Source organism: Oncorhynchus masou, chromosome 7 (assembly GCF_036934945.1).
Source record: "Oncorhynchus masou masou isolate Uvic2021 chromosome 7, UVic_Omas_1.1, whole genome shotgun sequence".
Taxonomy (NCBI): Eukaryota; Metazoa; Chordata; class Actinopteri; order Salmoniformes; family Salmonidae; genus Oncorhynchus; species Oncorhynchus masou.
The window spans coordinates 24,381,956-24,388,330 of NC_088218.1; positions in this window are offsets into that span (position 1 = coordinate 24,381,956).

Here is a 6,375-nt window from a genome sequence, read left to right on the forward strand (position 1 = left end):
GCTCTGCTTTTTTTTGTTGACCTTATACCGTGTCCTGTGTATCCAACATTAGATGTATTAACATTGCAATAACAAAATCCCAACCATCTCTATAAATATTTGCATTGAAATCAAAGAGAAAGCTTTTTGATGCAGACACTCGGCATATAGCCTATTCATATTGTTGGATAACAATTTAGGCCTACTGCCCCCAGTAGTCTGTTCTACAATACATCAAAATTATTATTTAATAATCCCACTCAGTCTGAACTTCCCACTCATGCTGAAAAAAAACAAGGTTCTTAAATGGTTCTTCCTCAGCTTTTAAGGTTCCTTGGATAACTCTTGCCTTGATAAAGAACAGTTTACTTGTTCTTACAGGGTTCTTACAGGGTTCTTGATATGGATCTACTGTTCTTCAGAATTCTAAAAGCTTCTTGAAATAAATGGAAGCCTGCATACATTTAAATGAGAGTTAAATGAACACTCAGTTGTGTAAAAGAACCCCAGTGTTGGTGTTAATAACCAGACTTGAACCAAAACCATGCAATACAGGACCAAAAGTATGTGGACACCTTCTCGTCTTTAAATGAACACTCAGTTGTGTAAAAGAACCCCAGTGTTGGTGTTAATAACCAGACTTGAACCAAAACCATGCAATACAGGACCAAAAGTATGTGGACACCTTCTCGTCAAACATCTCATTCCAAAATCATGGGCATTAATATGGAGTTGCCCCCCCCCCCTTTTTTTTTTGCTGCTCCAACAGCCTCCACTCTTTTCCAGTAGATGTTGGAACATTGCTGCAGGGATTTCAGCCACAAGAGCATTAAGGAGGCCGGGCACTGATGTTGGGTGATTAGGCCTGGCTCGCAGTTGGCATTCTAATTCATCCCAAAGGTTTTCGACAGGGTTGAGGTCAGGGCTCGGTGCAGGCCAGTCAAGTTCTTCCACACTGATCTCGATTAAACCATTTCTGTATGGACCTCGCTTTGTGCACGGGGGCATTGTCATGCTGAAACAGGAAAGGGCCTTCACCAAACTGTTGCTGTTTTTGCATATATTACTTTCAGTTTTGTACAGCAGCTTCAAACAGCTGTAAATACAATATTTTGGTTATGGAAACTATATTTCACAGCTGTTTAGATGGTATAATGATTCTCTACACTATACTTGCTTGTTTTGTCACATAAACTTAAATTAGGCGAACTATTCGAATTTTAGCAACTAGGAAATGGCGGTGACATTTCTGCATAGCGCATCTTTAAGGTATTTCATTTTAATGACAAGATATTCACTTAGGATCTCACTTTATGAAGGCCACAGGACTTAATATGAAAGAATGCAACAACTACGTCTCTGTCATTAGCAAAAAAAAATCACTTGAAAGGCACCATGGGAAATATGCAGATCAGGCTTAAAACCATACAGCAGGGCTATTCAATTACGGTCCTGGAGGGCCGAGCCATTTCTGTTTTTTTTTTTCAAAGAACCTTCTCATTTATGGTTCTTCAAAGACCCTAAAATGGTTTTCTTATGGCTTCGCTCTCAAGAACCTTATTTGGTTCCAACTTGCACCTTTTATTTTTAATAGTGCAGTCTGAACTGACTGCGTACAACCGAAATGGCACCCTATTCCCTATGTAGTGCACTACTTTTGACTAGAGCTTTATGTAGGGAATAGGGTGCAATTTGGGACGCAGGGAAAGGAGACCTCTAAATAGGAGACCTCTAAATAGAGAGAAATGTGTTTGCATAACACTTTAAAGTTGGAGCTTACCCACCTGCTCTGTTCTAGCCTAGCCTCTATAATTCCAGTAAAGGTAAACCTGAAGTTTGTCAATCCCTCAGGGGGCCTTCATGGAATGAGCTCCCTGCTGTTTGACAGAACACAAAGACGGTGCACTTTCCTGACAGTGTAAACAACATAATCGAAACACACAACAATGGGTTGACTTGATTTGACTGTAGACTGTCTGCCAGTGATGCTGTCTTGTAACTTTTCAAGGACCGTGTTTAATAACCAAAATCTGATGCATTCTATCACTATGACACCGGCGAGTCAGTCACTCTAAAATGCTATTTGGAGAACAGTAAAAACAAGCAAAAATGTAAAGTGGCTGTTCCACTGGATGTCATAAGGTGAATTCACCAATTTGTAAGTCGCTCTGGATAAGAGCGTCTGCCAAATGACTTAAATGTAAATGTAAATGGCTCCAAGCCATTATCACCATCGCTGCTGTAGCTTCATTCAGCCGATCTACAAATACATAGTCTATGCGCTATACAATTAGCCCCTACACATTAACTCACATTAACTCAGCACCGGGATTAAAAACTACAATTTAATACAGAAGGATCTCTTAGCAAAAAAAAAAGTGTTTAATAAATAAAAGGTTAACAAATACCTTTGCTTTACAGAAAAAAAGTTTGTGTGGTTGTACAGCTAATTTCCTGCAATTCTACACATTTTGCCATTACTTATGCCATGTTAATATGTTATCTGAGTGAAAGTAACTAACAAAATCAGTTGGGGCCCCCTGGACGTCAGAGGCCCTGGGCACGTGCTCCCGAGTGGCGCAGCAGTCAAAGACACTGCATCTCAGTTCTAGAGGCATCACTACAGACCCTGGTTCAATTCCAGGCTGTATCACAACTGGCTGTGATTGGGAGTCCCATAGGGCGTTGCACAATTGGCCCAGCTACATTCGGGTCCGTCATTGTAAGTAAGAATTTGTTCTTAACTGACTTGCTTACTTAAATAAAGGTTAAATAAAACCTGTGTGTCCGGTCAGAATTCTGCCATAATTACTACAATTTTAGATAGCTGACTAGACTATTTAACTACTCAAAAACAATTATTGGTATTGGCTAATTGAGTGAAGGTCATGGCTAATTGAGTGATTGTCAGTGAGTAACGAGTAACAACAACTCATGATGCACAACCAATTTTCGAAATTGCACCTTGTGTATTCTATTATTCTAACTCTCAACACTAAGACCTTGAGCGAGATCCTAAAATAAAATAAAAATGACAGATGTCCAGATCTCTTATGTAGCTATGGCCATGGTTCTCGTGTTTTAATGAGCTGGCTAGCTAGCTAATGGTAGACAGCTACAAAGCTAGCAACAAACCAACACATTGTCTTGAAAGTAGATTTTAGTTACATGGCTTGCTACTAAGATATTCTCAATACATTTTTAAACATGTTTATTTTGGTGCAAAACAAATGTACAGGTAACGTTGCTATTTGGACACGGCTGTTGCGATGTCATGCAGACTGCCGTTTTTGTGTTTCTAGATTGAATGTCTGCCAAAGACAGTAAGATGAAAAGCAACATTTATACTGAGGACTTTTCAATACATTACGGCAATCCAGTAGCGGTGCATTGGTAAAATCACTGCCATATTACAACCTATGTGTTGTGATAATTGCATTGTTTGATCTATAGCCTTTTAGTTCGTATGCCTTGTGATATATAGGCCTAAGGCCAAAACCTATTGCATGTAACAAACCTACATGACCTACAGCATGGTCAAGCAAGGTAATGTTTCCAACATTTTCAGACCACAAAACAACTTTCTTTGGAACCACAGAGAGTCGCAAAGAAAACAGGAGCTGCCTCTACAATTCCAGCACCATTTCAACATCATATAATCACCTATGCTTAGTCTAATACAGTGACAACTAAAATATACCAAAAGTGATTTAGTCCAAACAGCGTAAGCTAAATATGATGTGGCTATCCATGGTATTGATTTCTCTCTCTCTCTGTGTGTGTGTGTGTGTGTGTGTGTGTGTGTGTGTGTGTGTGTGTGTGTGTGTGTGTGTGTGTGTGTGTGTGTGTGTGTGTGTGTGTGTGTGTGTGTGTGTGTGTGTGTGTGTGTGCGTGTCAAGTAGAAAAAACATGTTGACTCACCCCACTTGTAGAGAAATGCCAATACCATCCTCCTCTTTCATGTTGTCTGAACAGTCTATGACTCTTGTTGAACTTCCATTCTCTCAGGCCAGGGGCACAATATATGAATTTATGGTTGGATCAGAATCACCGTTATAATCATTGACCAGTACGGAGAAATAATCCTTGGCTAATTTAAGAAAGGGACAAATTTAGCTAGCTAGCTAGCCACCAGAGGACAACAACACAATGAGATGCAACAATTCATGTTTTCTCTGTCAGTAATGATGTTTGGCTTGTGATGTGATTAGCCTGAAGCCAAATCCAAACTGGCTTCCCTTGACACTTTTTTTTTTGGTGCACCAGGACCATTCACAGCTATACTCACTCAGTTTAGCTCAACGCTGATTGGCTATCATTTTTTTTTGTTATCAAGTCAAATCAAATTTTATTTGTCACATGCGTCGAATACAACAGGTACGATAGACTTTACAGTGAAATGCTTACTTACAAGCCCTTAACCAACAATGCAGTTTTAAGAAAATACCTAAAAAAGTAAGAAATTTAAGTAACAAATAATTCAAGAGCAGCAGTAAAATAACAATAGCGAGGCTATATACAGGGGGTACAGGTACAGAGTCAATGTGCGGGGGCACCAGTTAGTCGGGGGCACCAGTTCGTCAAGGTAATTGAGGTAATATGTACATGTAGGTAGAGTAATTAAAGTGACTATGCATAATGCTCGCTGACTTCCCTTGCATTCATTGCTATCGGCTGCAACAACTCTTTCTGACCTTACAGCAGCCGACAGATACTCTGCACATACTGAGACAGAGGGACGCTGTTTAATTTGTCCGAATGCTTTCTCCGGTGAGATACATTCAGCCTCTTGTGAATTGAAAGAAATCTATGAAGCACAGAGAGACGAACATTAAATTATTTTGTATGTTTTGTTAGCCTCGCTTCACTTGGCGTCCATGCATACACGCCACTGCCGCAATCATCACTAGGTCAGTAGGCGGAAAGAAAAGTTGGTGGAATGCTACAGTTTGCAGGTTTTTGTCTCTACTGAAAGGGATAAACTAGAGTTACCCAAACATTTTGGGCCCATGATCCCATTTTGATATCAAAATGTTTTCACGACCCACCATGTAAAAAAAAGTGATGTAATCAACGGCCAATGTAATCAACGGTCTATTACAAATCAGTCTGACTATACTTTTGACATGACTTCAATCTGAAGGAAGTATGGGGTTGAAGTGACTGAAATGCATCAGAATGGTATTGGGAAGTTTAGAAGACAAATATTTTGTATGACCTTCTTTGTAGAAAAGGACATCATCATTGATAAAGTACTTTTTTCCCCAGTCTGATTTGGTGCCTGGTCTTGTCCACTCTGTTCTAATTAGTCCTGCTCGGATTGTGGCCATTGTAGAGGGAAACAGAAGACACATAAGATAGAGCCACATTTGTACTGTAGGAAGAAAGCAGAAACAGCTCTGTTTATTACAACTGCATCTAGTGGCTACCAGAGGTTACTGACGTAACCCTGGTTCTATGAACCATGCGCAATGATTTAAAAAATTATTTTAGAGTTTCTCTCGAAACCCCATTTTCAAATCAGGCAAATTGCGACCCTTAGTTTGGGAAACGCTGGGATAAACTGATAAACTCCTGTGTGATCTCGGAACCAATGTAGGCAAACCGACAGGGTCTATCAGTTGGGTGGTTTGCTTGACTCAAGACTTTGTTGTACCGAGCAAAAGCCTAAATCTTGGCGTTGCCACAACGCCTTGGGCCTTAGGCAATATTATGTACATGAAACCTTCCTTAGATGATAGTGTGGTAAATTGAGCCATTTTTTGCATTCAGCATCACACCGCCAAGGGAAACATATTATTCTTTCTAACAAAGATATCTACATATATTTCAGGATGTTATGTATCACTGGATACACCTAACACCTAACAAACACTTTGTACTTTAAAAAAAATACTTTCAACATAGGCCAAGCCCTGTTGTTACCTCATATCCCAGTGATAATGCCTTGCATTACGTTTAAGAAGAAAGCACTTCAATTTGCTCAACTTGTCATTGGCTCAACCACTGGCTCATTTTGACTATATTAGCCCACTCAGCTACAAGGATGCACTTTCATGTTAGGTTTGGTACCTCATATAGAAGCTTATAGATACCCCACCTGATGTATAGAACAATCTTAAAACTATCTATTTTGGTTTAGATACAGTGCAAGCATCATGAAACCTCTAACACAATACTTTCATTTGACTTGTATAAAAATAAAATGTTTCATGTGGTTTCTTCCTTCGCAGACTCCGTGAAATTATGACCTCTTCTTTAATATTTGGTCAAATGATTAATTTTGTGTATGGTTTCCTAGAAGCAAGGGTGGGTCAATTTACCCATTTGGCTCAATTTACCCCACTCTCCCCTATAGCAGAAGTGAACCTCAAGTATTTTCGACTAGTCAAAGCC